At 36.1% G+C, this 15858-nt stretch overlaps 1 protein-coding gene across 1 annotated transcript in view; it reads right to left on the minus strand.

The window, feature by feature from the left end:
* Positions 1 to 11291, minus strand: part of LOC150085172 (protein-tyrosine sulfotransferase 1-like) — a 112045-nt gene extending 100754 nt beyond the window's left edge. Inside the window, exon 1 of the mRNA XM_090373061.1 lies at positions 11097 to 11291. The gene's annotated coding sequence lies outside the window, so the exon portion shown is untranslated. The remainder of the gene's footprint in view (positions 1 to 11096) is intronic.
* Positions 11292 to 15858: the final 4567 nt, after the last annotated feature.

The following is a 15858-nucleotide window of genomic DNA, read 5'->3' on the forward strand; positions in this document are numbered from 1 at the left end:
TCATTTATCTACAAGAATACCAGACAATCCTAACCGTACAGCCAACACATTTGATCTTTTTCTCACAAACAAACCTAAGTACACGGTCAAAGCGAGTGGTCCTTTAGGTACCTCAGATCACAACCTGCTGATTGTCTCTTCTCAAACAGAGCCTTGTTCTCATGGCTATTCCCAATCTTGTATTGTTTGGCAATAAATAAAAAATTAAAAAATTTTATTATTTTTTTTTATTTTGGCTGATGCTGTATAAGCTTGCTTTCTTCCTTGCATCATGTGCCTCTACTAATGGCTAATGCTAACGAATCACTGCTAATAATCAGATCAAAAGTATTACTCCCTCTGGTTGCTTCATGAACATGCCACTGTAGAAAACAATCATCCAATAAATCCACAAAAGTCTTGCAACTGTGTGAGTGACCAACCCACAAGTTCCAGTCTAACTGGGAAGTTAAAATCCCCCATCATTATAAGATAATCTAATTTACTGGCTCACTCTACTTCCCTGTACAGTTGTTCATTGTACTTATCACAGTCATTAGGTCAATAACATACTCCTACTCTCAACTTGGTTTTTCTGGTTCTTATGTCACACCAAACTGACTCAATATTGCACTATCCACCCATGTCAACTGGATGCACTTCCTTAGATTTTGTTTCTTAACTAATAGCTTCAGCCCTTCTCTCCTTTCTGTATTCCCCAAATTCTGATTCTGCTCTCTGCGTGACACGTCTCTGATATCCCTTTGATGTCTTCACCAGCACCTCAAATTCATTTACTATAATTCTAGCATTGGTGTACATGCAAGTATACATACAACTATTCTTACTCTTAGTTACCCCAACCCATGTACTTACTTGTTCCATGACAACTCCCAGCAGATCTCTTAGTTTATATACAAATAAAATCTTTAAAAAATGTGTTATTCCTATTACTGTGTTGTAAGACAAGGCTTTTGTTTTTATTATTTTTTTTGATTAATTTAAATAAATTTTTTCCTTTATTTGTGATATTATTATTTATCATTATTCCTTGATATATAGAATGTACCAAAAAATAAATAAATAAAATAGAGCTAAGAAGCTTGAGAGAGGTTTCTGGGCATTATTCTGTATATGGGAACAATATTCCATGGTAGAGCAGATTTCAGATTTGTGCAGAATGAATAGTTATTTAGAATCAAAGTAATGCCAAGAGAGAAAAAGGAAAAGCAGTTTTTTTAAATGAAAAAACGGGAAAACGCAATATTTTTTTTTTAATGCAGAGGAAGTAATATTTGTGATATGCTTTTTCCAAAAGAGAGAATGGAAGTTAAGGTAGAGATATATGATCTTGTCTAGATGAATGTCATCCAATATGAGCAGTAAGCTCTTTTTTGCAAGAAATAATATAGGACTGAGTTTTAGAGGGAATGAAGGTAAGTAAACTTCATTACCCCATTGGAGAATTATCTGAAGATCAGTATTTAAGGAATTAATGGAGGATATTCAAGAAGTTGACGTTATTTCTATACAGAAAAAGGTTTCTCAAACTGAACATGGAATGTATTTTGCTATCAGCACCAAAACTATGGATAAGCTTTCTAGTCAGTGGATGGTCATTAATATATATGAGGAAAGGAGTAGGAGAAAAAAGTGAACCCTGGGGAACACGAGCATTATAGAGAAGTTAGAAGACAGAGAATTACTACTACAACCTACACCTACAGTGAGCAGTCAGAGAGAAGATTGGATACCCAATTACAAAAAAGTCAACAGGCCATAAGATGGGAGCTTGTTTAGAAGACCTATATGCCATTTATATTTATTGTACTAGGTGGTCCCTGCAAAATTCGGGCAACCCCATCACATATTTACAATATCATACAGAGAATGAAGTGCATCCATTCAAAAGTAGGCAGCGATTTCCAAAGTCCATCCAGCCAATTCAAACATCAAGAGCAAACAAGAAATTTGCTCTTGAATTTTAAAATTGTCTGAGCCATTGAGATTAGTCTTACCCATATTCACTGATGCTATTCTCAGTTCAAGAATAAAATCACCACTGTTAGCTCTGGAATATCAGTCCACATTTAATCAAAAGCCTTAGAATGTCAAGAGCAAATACTTGGTCTTACCAAATTTATCCAGAGATGGGTAACATAAGCCAATATAATACCAGTGAATCAAAACTGATGGAATCCATATTGGTGTGGAGCACTATGGCCATAGATGCCGATGTGCTTAATAAATCCCCAAACAAACAAACCATATTGGTGATACACATAATTGGAAATACATTAAACTTGAATTAATTAGGATCATACCAAGCCTTGTATTAACAAAATAAAATAATATGATTTATTTCTCATGGGATAAAAACAGACATTTGTAATAAATGAATATGTAGAGGAGCCTCTCCTTTAGCAGGGGGGGGAGAGAGAGAGATAGAGAGATATGGTCCACTGGATATTGATGGTTCAACAGTTGATGATACTGCTCAGGTGGCTAACAAACTAAACGAGTATTTTGCATCTACATTCACACATGAGGAGTTATTCAGGAAGGGGAATGGCAGAGGTGAAGTAAACTCTGACAGTGCGCTAGATGATTTTGTAATAACTGAGAGGAAAGAGGAGAAATTGTTGAGGATAAACATAATAAAGGCACCCGGGGTGGATGGGATCTATACAGTTATATTAAAGGAGGCAGCAAAGGAAGTAAGCAAACCCTTAGCCATAATTATGAGAGCTTCCTTGGACTCGGGGGAGGCACCCATAGACTGGAGATGTGCAAATGTGACCCCCCAATTCACAAAGGAGGATCAAAGGCTGACACAAGTAATTATAGACCTGCAAGTTTAACTTCTGTTCCAGGAAAATTAATGGAGGCACCAGTTAAAGAAGCACTGCAGGATCATCTAGACAAGACTTCAGTTATAGCTCGGACACAGCATGGGTTTGTTAAGGGGAAGTCTTGTCTGACCAATTTCATTGGATACTATGATGTGGTCACAAAGCAACTGGATGCAGGGAATAACTTTGATATCATATATTTTTATCTTAGAAAGTCTTTTGATACTGTTACACATGGAAGACTGCTGCACAAATTGGAGCAGTGCGGCAATGGAGGCAAATTGCTGCTATGTATAAAGGAATGGTTGAGTGGGAGAAGACAGAGTGGTAATCAATGGACACTGCTCTTCAGGGACTAATGTTATTAGTGGAGTCCCTCAGGGTTCAGTGTTGGGTCCATTGTTGTTTTCTGTATTTATAAATAATATTGATGATGGTATATCAAGCTTAATATCCAAGTTGGCAGATGATACAAAGGTTGGCAGGGTTGTTAAGGACACTACTGACAGTATGCTGCTGCAACAGGATCTGGAAAGGTTGAGCAGACGGGCTGAGAGGTGGCAAATGAAGTTTAACACTGACAAATGTAAAGTACTACATATGGGAAACAGTAACCACAGAGTAACGTATGAACTCTGTGGTGCTACACTGACAGTGGTAGAGAATGAAAAGGACCTGGGGGTAATTGTGCGGCAGATATGAAGTTTTCTGAGTAGTGCAGATGGGCTGCAAGAGTAGCTCATGGTGTCTTGTCAATGATGTACAGGAATTTTTCTAGCAGGGTGAAGGTGGTGATTATTCCCTTGTATAAGACAATGGTCAGGCCACACCTTGAGTACTGTATACAGGTCTGGAGGCCTCATTTCAAGAAGGATGTAGAGCTGCTGGAACGAGTACAGAGAAGGGCAACAAAATTAGTGAATGGAACAAAGGGTTGCTCTTATGAATAAAGGCTTAAGTTTTGCAAATTACAGTGTCTGGAGACTAGGCACCGGCGAGGTGATCTGATAGAGGTGTATAAAGCCTTGAATGGTTTGGGCATGCTCAATGCTGATGGGATTCTTTCTCTTGCTCAGAATAATCATCTGAGAGAGCATAAATCCAAATTGAGGAAAGACAGATGTAGGATAGATGTGCGGAAGTTTTCCTTTAGCCAGCAGGTCGTTGGTTGGTGGAACAGACTTCCATTCCTTGTTGTGGAAAGCGATAGCCTAAATAAATTTAAGGCTCAGCTGGACAGGTATTTCGAATGAACAGAGGGGTTAAATTGGAGTGTTTTTGTGCAAATAGTTTGTATTAACATGGTTCTATTGTAAAAATTGATTATATATATATATATTTAAATTTTATTAGAGTACTGGTGTCCTTAATTTTGTACCCAAGTTAAAAACCAGTAATTAATGTCATACTGTGTAAAAACGAGCTGTGAATTGATTTTAATCAGGCCAAGATATGAAAATAAAATAATTAAATAAATAAAAGCATGAAATAAAACAAAGCATAAAATAAAACAATACATATGTACTAATTACTGGCTATATACACTGATAGGCATTCAACAGGGACCATATAATTTTTGATTTTTTTTCATGAAGATATGCCAAAACTTTAATAAAATTCAGTTTGGAGTCAATGATCATAATAAGAAATTTATCCTCCAAAGGCCACCAAAAAACAATGACTGATTTGAAAATTTAACCATCGGAAGCCAGGATGGACCAAGTAATCCCTTCAGCATCATCATTGTAGTCTTGGTTGATGATACAGACAACTTGTTGATGGTATACCATTGAGACAAATCAGTAATAATAGCATATGCATCAGATTCAATTGAGAAATAGGTATATCCTTTTACAAGCAATGCAAGATCACTGGCATATGCCAGTTTAGAGATGTCATGAGCAGTCCTAAGGAGCTATTTGTCCAGGACAAAGTACCAGATGAGTAGACCTAACATTGACGTTAGGTCCACTCATCTGGAACATCATGGACCTAACATCAATGTTAGGTCCACTTGTGGATAACCACGACTGACAGACGTAATGCATTTGTAGCCTGAGAGAGAGAGAGAGAACAGTAACAGATCAGTCTTCAAGGTAGCATTTAGTTAGACTACACAAAGAGACTGGACAAGATGCACGACACAACCAAGGCAACCGAACTGGGCCACCAATGATGATCAAAAGCAGGGGTAAAATCAACATAGATGGCAAAGACATATTTTGAGTCACAATCTTGGACATGTGAGAGCTCAACCAGAGCTTCCTCAACTCCGTGCCTTGGGCAAAAGATATACTGTTTGTTTGTTGTTTGGTTTTTAGGAGCATTTGCAACTAAGGCCATATTGCTCCGGGGATATGCGGTGGTCATTCCCTGATCTTTCCGCATCCTCCGTATTTGGTGGTCACGGACTCGAACCCTAGTCTAATCAAGAAGCGCGTGCTACGCACTGCTGCTCCTGTCCACCTGGCTACGGAGACACCTGAAAGATATACTGATTGACATAGGCAAGTGATTTGTCTACGAAAATAGATCCCTGAGTTCAGAGGGGGCTCTCATTATTATTATAGCTAAAATATTACCTTTTCTGTTGCTTATTTGAATTAAATTTGGATATATAATTTATCAGCTCCAGCCACCTTGTTTACTTCTAGATGAAAAATTTATTTTGTATCTTCCTTTCAGTTATCATATAATCATTTAACTCCTAATCAGTATTTATTCCCTCTAATGACAGCAACAAACTTTCACCCACAAGTTGACTTAAAGTTGCTAATAGTGCTTTCAACTGAATAACATCACCAAGAAGACAAACCTGTTATTACTAGTTTCAAAAATTAGTAGCTCCTCGGCGTCTGAGTTTTTAATGAACAATGGGTTCACCTCCTTGTGATGTTATTTGATTAAAAAAGATATTAGTAACTTAGGATCAACTCATGGACAAAGATTTCACTTCCACAGCAAGTTTACACTTCAGTCTGTTGATGCTACTACGTGGAACAAAGCTTGCCCAAGACAAAAATATGGAAAAATATAATACTGAGCATTTATTACCAAATGGGCACCTCCGTTGCCAGGTGGGCAGGAGCAGAAGTGCATAGCACACGCTTCTTGATTGGACCGGGGGTTCGAGCCCGTGAACACCAAATACGGAGGATGCAGAAAGGTCAGGGAATGACCACCGCATATCTCCGGAGCAATATGGCCTTAGTTGCTAATGCTCCTAAAAACCAAATAACAACAACAACATTACCAAATTATTTCAATACCTGCATTAAAATTAAACTCTGTTCCTTTATTTAATTCCTTGAACCATTCTACCAATAATAACATTGATGCTGGTGTATTAATATTATTATTAGACAGATAATTCTTGGAAGCTAACAAATTCCAAAATTAAGTGTAGTAGTAGTAGTAGTAGTAGTAGTGGCACTTGATGCAAGAAAGCAGTGTAGGAGCTTATGCAGCATCAGCCAAAAAAAAAAAAAAAATCACACCATACCCTCCAATTGCCTGTCCAGTTCCTCCTTAAATTTATTTAACCTATCAACTTCCACAACGACAGATGGAAGTTTGTTCCAGCAATTAACCACCCGCTGGCTAAAGGCAAATTTCCGCACATCTATTCTACATCTATCCTTTCTTAATTTGAACTTATGTCCCCGTAGGTTCGTATTCTGAACAAGTGGGAGGATCCCATCAGAATTCAGCGTGTTCAACCCATTCAAGGCCTTATAGACCTCAATCTTTTTTTTTTTTTTTTTTTTTGTTTGGTAGTTGTTGGCGCATCGGCTTCTATGGCCATATTACACCTCCCAAGGTTTTTGCAGTACTTTGATCCAAGCCCAAGGCGGGAATCGAACCCGCAACCTTTGGGTTGCCGGGCAGGTACTTTACCCACTCGGCTAGCCCGGTCGGCTAGACCTCAATCAGATCACCGCGCAGGTGCCTAGTCTCCAGCCACTGCAATTTGCAGAACTTAAGCCTCTCTTGGTAAGAGGATCCCTTCATTCCCCTCACCAATCGTGTTGCTCTTCTCTGTACACGCTCAAGCAAATCTACATCCTTCCTAAAATGAGGCCTCCAGACCTGTACGCAGTACTCAAGGCGTGGCCTGACCATTGCCTTATACAGAGGGACAATCACCTCCTTTTCCCTGCTAGCAAAATTCCTATATATCATTGACAAAACCCCATGACATGCCCTAGCAGCCTGTCTACATTGCTCAGAAAACTTCATATCTGACTGCACAATTACTCCCAGGTCTTTTTCATTTTCTACCACCTTAAGTGTAGTACCACACAGTTGGTACGTTTCTCTGGGGTTACTTCTACCCATATGCAGTACTTTGCATTTGTCAAGGTTAAACTTCAGTTGCCACTTCTTAGCCCATCTGCCCAAATTATCTAGATCCTGTTGCAGTAGCACACTGCCATTACTGTCATTAATAACCCTGCCAACCTTCGTGTCATCTGCAAACTTCGACATTAAGCCTGATATACCTTCATCAATATCACTGATAAATATACAAAACAACAGTGGCCCCAACACCGAACCCTGTGGGACTCCACTAATAACATTAGTCCACGAAGAGCAGCACCCATTGATTACCACCCTCTGTCTTCTCCCACTTAACCATCCTTTTATCCATTGTAGCAACTTACCCTTAATACCATTCTGCTCCAATTTGTACAGTAGTCTTCCATGCGCAACAGTGTCAAAAGCTTTCCTGAAATCCAAGTATATGATATCAAAATTATTTTTTGCATCCAGTTCCTTTGTGACCACATCATAATAACCAATCAAATTTGTCAGACAAGACTTTCCCTTAACAAACCCATGCTGTCTGAATTATTGCTGCAGTCTTGTCTAGATGATCCTGCAATGCATCTTTAACCAGTGACTCCATTATTTTACCCGGAACAGAAGTTAAACTAACTGGTCTGTAATTATTCGTGTCACCCTTCGAACCTCCTTTGTGAATTGGGGATACATTTGCACATTTCCAGTCCGTGGGAACCTTCCCTGAGTCCAAGGACGCTCTCATAATTATGGCTAAGGGTTTGCTTAGTTGCTTTGCCGCCTCCTTTAATATAACTGGATAGATCCCATCCGCCCCAGGTGCCTTTCTTATGTTTAACTTCAACAATTTCTCCTCCACTTTGCTCTCAGTTATTACAAAATCATTAAGCACACTGCTACAATTTGATAACCTTCTTCCATTTTCAAACTGTAATGATTCCTCACGTGTGAATGTAGATGCAAAATACTCATTCAGTTTGTTTGCTATCTGAGCAGGATCATCAACAGTCGAACCATCAATGTCAAGTGGACCAATCATATTCAGCCCCTTCCTTTTAGAGTTTATATAAGTAAAGAAATCCTTGCTGTTTTTCTTAGCATCTTTTGCCAAAGATTTCTCGTAATCCGCCTTTGCCTGCCGAACCTCCTTTGTGACCTGATTACAGACTAGCTTATATCTGCTACAGGTTTCTGCGTCGCCTGATAATTTATATGCATCCCATGCATTTTTCTTCTCTGTCACGAGTCTCATTAGTTCATTTGATAACCATTTAGGCCTAAACCTTGAACAATATTTCTTCATCGGTATGAAAAGTCTAGTAGCTTCCACAATTAATTCCTTGAATGCTTCCCACTTAGAATTTACTGTTTGTAACATCGTCAGTCGATCCCACTGTACAGAATTTAAAAACTGTCTGAGACCACTGTACTCCCCTTTACGGAAGCAAAAACCCTTTCCTTTACCCCTGACGGTAGTTACCTCTTTGAGTAAATCCCACTTCAGCACACTGTGATCACTGCCACCTAGTGGTTCCTTTATCTGCAAATTCTTAATACACGAATGATCACTGCTGATAACCAGATCAAGAGTATTACTTTCTCTGGTTGCCTCTCGAACATGCTGCTGCAGAAAACAATCATCCAATAAATCCACAAAAGTCTGACTAGTGTGTGAGTGACCAACCCACAAGTTCCAGTCAATATCTGGGAAGTTAAAATCCCCCATTATAAGACATTCTGATTTACTGGCCCACTCTATTTCTCTGTACAATTGTTCATTGTACTCATTCGAGTCATTAGGCCTATAACACACTCCTACTCTTATTTTTGCTTTTGCAGTGCTTATGTCACACCAAACTGACTCAACAGTGCACTGTCCATCTATATCAACTGGATGCACTTCTTTTGATTTTATGTTTTTCTTAATTAACAGCATAACACCTCCTCCCTTTCTGTCCTGTCTATCCTTTCTGTACACATTGTACAGAAAGGATAGAAACAGAAACAGAATGCCAAACATAGAACTTTTTTACCCTATAGGCTAACAGAAGTTAAGAGGAACACATTCATAGATACACAGAGTAGGAATGGATACTGATTTGCATACATGACACTATCAGAAGCATTAAATGGAAGCCTCTGAATGGACCAAGTTATGATATATATTTATTTATGAGTAATATGGAAAGAAAGTTAATAAATTGTAATAAGCTGTAACTAATACTTATGGGTCAATGCAGTTGCTAGAGCAATTATGCATTACAACCATAATGTGTATAAAATATTTTGTATAATATTGAAGACAATAATATAGAAGGCAATTCAAGCAGACAATACCAAGCAGGACCCAAAGAAATGCAAGGGATATAAAAAATATATATACATAAAACTCATCGTTGTCCACCCACTGACTTCAACTGGGGCCAACCACCCAGACTGAAGGAAAAAACAACAAGTTCTCTGTTAACAGAGAACAAGAAAAAATGACAAGTTCTCTGTTAACAGAGAACTTCTTGTCATGTCCACCTACAATCTAGGTGACTTCAACTGGGGCCAACCACCCAGACTGAAGGCAAAAAACGACGTGGGTGGACAATGATAAATTAGATAGTGGGTGGACAATGATAAATTTTATGTATATATATTTTTTATATCCCTTGCGTTTCTTTGGGTCCTGCTTGGTATTGTCTGCTTGAATTGCCTTCTATATTATTGTCTTCAATATTATACAAAATATTTTATATACTGTATATATATAGCTATATATGCATATATAATTAAAATGCAGTTATAATACATTAATATATATATTAATAGTAATTACTATTACTATATATAAACAATACCATCACATATATTATCATTATATATATATATATTATTACATATACTTTATTTGCTAATAAAGTACATGTAATAAAGTATATGCATATACTTTACCTTATTTGGTAAAATATATGAATAAAATATATGTACCTTGACTTATGTTCCATAGCTTAAAAGATAGTTTGTTGAAAGATGGAAAAAATAAATTTTCGGAATTTAAGCAATTTAAATAGAATGCTTCCACAAATTCTCAAGCATGAAAACATGTCTGACTGGCTAACTGACAGAATAAATGACTTATTTTTTTGAGAGATGGCTGCAAATAATTATCGAATATAAAATGCAAACAAGCTCCCTGTGTGAGTGAGTGTATGTTTTTCGATTTAAATCACTGATGCGTAGCGTCACGCATTTCATAAAGCTGAAGTTCAGCAGACAAGTTCCCCCCCCATAAAGAAGTTCAGCAGACAAGTTTCCCCCCCCTCCCCACATAAACCAAGACCGGAACTTCCTGGTGGAATCAGGATTATTTATATATGCATAAATCCACACAAGCATGAAACCCAAAGTATTTTGAAGCGATATGTACTTTACTATTGAAGTTAAAGTGATAATATCGTCATAATACAATAAAATGGATATATCTCATGGATTAATTCTAATTTAAACTGTTAACACACACTTCCAGTTTCGTGTTAGGAGATATTTACCGGAACAATATGCCATTGCAATTTTTTTAATTAAATATAAAATCACAATTTGTACGTTTTTATCTTTCTCTAAATAAATAATGTGAACATTTCTAAATAACGTTTTAAAGTAATTAATGAAAGTTATACATTACTAATGCTGCAAAATATTTTGGAGATAATTTTATTTGCATAAATTCAGGGTAAATTAATGTACTCTAGTCATGTACATTTATATTAATATACAATCCACAATGAAATACGCATAGAATTTTGATTAAAGCTGTTATTCACTACAAAAAAAAAATATATATATATATATACACCATTTTCGGACAGCTTGGCACATAATTTAAAAACAGCATCTTCATAAGATGAAATAAAATAACTTCCTTTGGAGTTACTAAAATACAAACTCCTGTTGTAAATATAAGATAAAATAGCTTACCAAAACGAACACATGAAGATGTTGCTAATCGGAACACTAAACTTTAAAACCCGTTAACAACATTACTGTATTCTCTAAACAAATTCAATGTGTTATTCAGAGAAATTCCACAAGAAACCACGACAGGCAAAACGTACTTCGTTCAATTTTAACCCCTCATATAATTGGACATTTTCAAGAAAATGAGAATGCTATGTCATCACTAGGTATTAATTGATCAGCTCGATTTAAATAATTCCACACCAATTATGAACAAAATTAATGATTCCAAGTTATTAGCCACAAATAAACATACGTTTTCTTTTCATAATATACAGTTAAGGTTATAAACCAAAATATTATGGCAGAAAATCAAGCGAATAACTATAAAAATTAACAAGCACTTTGACATTTCCAAAACACAAACAGAAGCTACAACGTGGTACAACAGAAAATGAAAGCGAAGCGGTGCCCATTTACACAAGGAATAAATTTGGAAAATAAATAGCCCAACTCAGCATTTTTACGTGTATACATGTCCAGGGTTGAGTATCAAACAACGTTACCTACAAAATCATTTTGTAGTTGATGTTTTCATAATTAACTAAGAAAAAAAAAAAAAACTTCATTTGACATTTTCTTCGTTTACCGGAAATGTACTTATAGATTAAGCTAACCTGTAAAGTACAAGAGAGATAAAGTTCTATGACATCATATGTATTGTTATTTGTATAAAGTAAAACTAAAATTATCGCAAAAAGAAAATGCAGTTTTGTAGTTAACGTTACTTGACACAAAACCCTCGATGTGTATGTGTTTATGTTTAGCTTGTCGAGGGTGGCCACTAGACATGACGTCCATCTCCACAATATGTCTATGTGACGAAATACAGACCTCTGTAAAACGGCCTGATATGTAGGGTAAATATACGTTAGTGTGTGTGTAACGTAATATGCGTTGTTTATATCAGGCCTCAGCCACCAGAAAACAGACGATAGATGGGCAGCTGCTGCTGCTGCTGCTTGACAAGAGTAGATGGGTATGTTACCTACTTAATGTACTAATCCCGTATCCACTGAAGGAAGCGCAATTTATCTCCGGGGGCTCACATCTGGTGAGTATGGGCTTGGCACACCCAGAGTCCTGAGTTGGATATCATCATTCTTCTCTTTCTTGGTGACTCTCTCTCTCTCTCTCTCTCTCTCTCTCTCTCTCTCTCTCTCTGTCTCTCTCAGAGTAACTCGCGGAATTTTTTTTTTTTTTTGGCTGGTGCAGCATAAGCCTCAGGCTTCCTTGCACCATATAGCTAATAATAATAATAATAATACCAGTGGTGGAAAATTTTCAATGGGTAGAATTTTCTTGACAATTCAAATTCAGTTGAAACTGTATATGACAGTCGCCATCACATTTCATGATTCATCATATCAATAGACCTTATTACAGTAGACCCTACAATTAATTAAAAATTAATTTAAGAGTGTAATACAGTATTGATTTAATTAATATATATTCATTAAAATTAAAATACAAATTAATTAATTACTCGTACTTCAGTCAATTAAATTTTTTTCTTATTTATTTATTTATAATGTACAATTTGTATAAGAACAGCTATGAAAAGCAGCAAGCCAAATTCGATGTCAAAAGCTCAGTTACAAACAGCCCAACAATTCTACAATGTCCTAACAATATTAGTAGTAAAAATGTCCAACGGTTGTGCAGAAAACTTGATGAATCCACATACTAAGTGCAAACGAGTAAACGTGGTATTAGAAACACTAGAAATTAATTAACCAAAATATAGTAAAATTAACCGTGTTCACAAAATCGGAACTGGATATTTCAGTTTATTGATAAAATTTTCTGACAAATATTTTTCATTCAAGATTTTTTAAGATTCAACTATCAGCTAAAATACAGTAAAGTAATTGTGTGTATCAAGTTCAACTATACATCTAAAACAGCAATCACACAAGCAAATACGAAAAAAAATGCATTTTGTACTATTTCCATTTAAAATCTACTGTGGCCCACTTAATGGAAATGGGACTCAATGAAAAGAATACAGTACAATATTTGAATTTCGTTTATTTATGCATACTATTTCAGTAAAACTATACACTAGGGGCATGAAATTATAAATGAATTAAATAATTTTGTATTAAATACATATCCCAAAGTTCGTTACGAGAGGACGGACGGGAAAGGAAATATTGCATTAAGTAGACAAGGCCTACTATAGCCTTAGGTATATACATCATATAATAAAGGTGAACATAGTGTATAAGAACGTCTGATGAGGGGGAAAGGTGATGAAAGGGGGAAACCAAGAGACATGTCCCTAAGGCAAGTAGGAGCTAGGAAAACTTGTAGTACATAGGATGGCCTAAAGAAGGGTGGGGAAGGGAAAGAGAGTAGTAGTAGTGGCATCTGATGCAAGAAAGCAAATGTATGAGCTTATGCAGCATCAGCCAAAAAAAAAAAAAATCACACCATTCCCTCCAAATGCCTGTCCAGTTCCTCCTTAAATTTATTCAACCTATCAACTTCCACAACGACAGATGGAAGTTTGTTCCAGCAATTAACCACCCGCTGGCTAAAGGCAAATTTCCGCACATCTATTCTACATCTGTCCTTTCTTAATTTGAGTACAAGTGCCTGAGCGTAAATAGATAATTTTAAGGAGTATTTCTGAAGCAGCATCCTGGAGCTCAAGGGCTATTTCACTGACAGGAAGTTTTCTCGAGTAAAGGAACGAAGTCGGTGATGTTTCATCCATGAGGTGATCTAAGAAGCTCTTTGTGGGAACTAGTGGTGAGAGGTGAATGGTCAGTCAGAGGGACACCAGGCAAGTAAATCCAACCCTAAAGCCATGTTCTGGGAATCCAGCAATGGTATTTAATCCTGCATGGTATTCCAGACCAGAAAGCAGATATCCTACTCCAGATGGGGTTATCTGTAGTGGAAGTCATCCACTTAGCAGCCTAATTATCCCAATCAGAGTTCCAAGCAAATGTTTGAACCTCTCAGTGGGATAACAAGGTTCTCAAATGGGGGTGCCCAATCTCAAGGGCAGTTGTCAGCAAAGTAAATTACCAGGCCATCAATAATTGATATGCAGTTGAAGGTCGCCACATAGCAATTTCAATCCACGATATTGATTGTGATATATCTGATTCTAGCTGGATGTTATACTACGTTGTGGTTGTGGGAGAGCTGCCAAGAGATTACTTCTCCGCTTAAACACGATTTTAGAAAAGGCAAATAAGGTTCTCTTTGTTGCACTTAGGGAGTGGGCAGGTAGTAGATTTGTAGTACATTCTCCAGAAGATGACGTTGTCTGAAGTCTAAGAAGGCAACACAGTTAAACATGATATGATTCTAATCTTCCACGTCCCAGCAGATATCTTTTCTGTTAGATAACAAATTTGTATGCAAAAACTTGTAAATGAAGAATCACAACTTGTTGTCAAGAAATTTACTTTTCTTAACAAGTTCATTCATTGTAAACAAATTCTCTTGATAAAAATAAATTGTATTGTATTGTATTATTATTATTATTATTAGTACAATAAATATCAGTATAATAAAAATATCAGTATAGAAATTATCCATCAAAGATACATTATCACAATTATAAAACACTCAGAAACAAATTGACAGGTATGATTAGAAAACAAAAAAAAACACTTATTACAATCAACTTTTTATGCATAAGCAGATAACTCAAAAGGACAAATGGAATATTATCAATAACTGTTAGGTACAAGGAAGAAATTATCAAGGGGAAATCAAATTAGAACAGATTTCTGGTACAAAGAAACAATATGAAGCTGCAAATAGGTTTGCCAAAGTTGTATTAGATCTCAATAGATAATATATTCATTATTGCCAAAAATTCCTTTAATCAACTAGTCTTCCTCAGATAGTGAACTCTTGTGTAGTCTTAACTCTACAATATATTGAGATTCTTAAGCTTATAGAACAGTTAAAGAACAAAAAATCTTACTTTGGACTGTATTACAGTAACCGAAGTAAAGAAAAATAAAGAACTTTTCTCTGTTCTTTTGGTGGAGCTTATAGCACGGATGTTAGAGTCAGGAAGCTATCCTACAAATTTACTTTCATTTAAGGTAATACCTATATATAAAAAGGATCACCAGATGACTTTTGCAATTATAGTCCAATAACAATACAGTCAGTTATAAATAAGATAATAGAAAATTATATTTTTTCCCATATAAGAAAATATTTACACCAATACATTTGTATGGACTGTTAAACAACTCTCTATTCTCATATCAGAAGAGCAAGAACGCACAGAAATTATTAGAGAATTCAGTAGACTCTTTTAACTTACATTTAAACAACAATAACTTCATAATGATTCTATATATAGATTTATCCAAAGCATATGATTTAATTGATATCCCAATATTGCAACAAAAATTACTGAAATATGATATAAGGGAAAGAATCAATCAATTCTGAGCATGTTATTTAAAGAAAAGAAAAATAACAGTTGAAGTAGAAAATACAAAGGGAAAATCATATAATGTAAAGATAGAAGTATCTCAGGGCACTCATGCAGGGCCAATCATGTTCAACATCTATATAAATGAAATATTCGAAGTAATAAAGAACTCCTTTATAAAAATTTTTGCAGATGATATAATATTATACACAATTGGAAAGACCTGACAAAAATGGCTAAAGATTTATAGCAGGATGTAATACTTGTACAAACTTGATTGCATGATAATAAATTACCACTCAACTT

This window comes from Mastigoproctus giganteus, chromosome 5, assembly GCF_048544385.1.
Source record: "Mastigoproctus giganteus isolate SK-2022 chromosome 5, ASM4854438v1, whole genome shotgun sequence".
NCBI lineage: Eukaryota > Metazoa > Arthropoda > Arachnida > Uropygi > Thelyphonidae > Mastigoproctus > Mastigoproctus giganteus.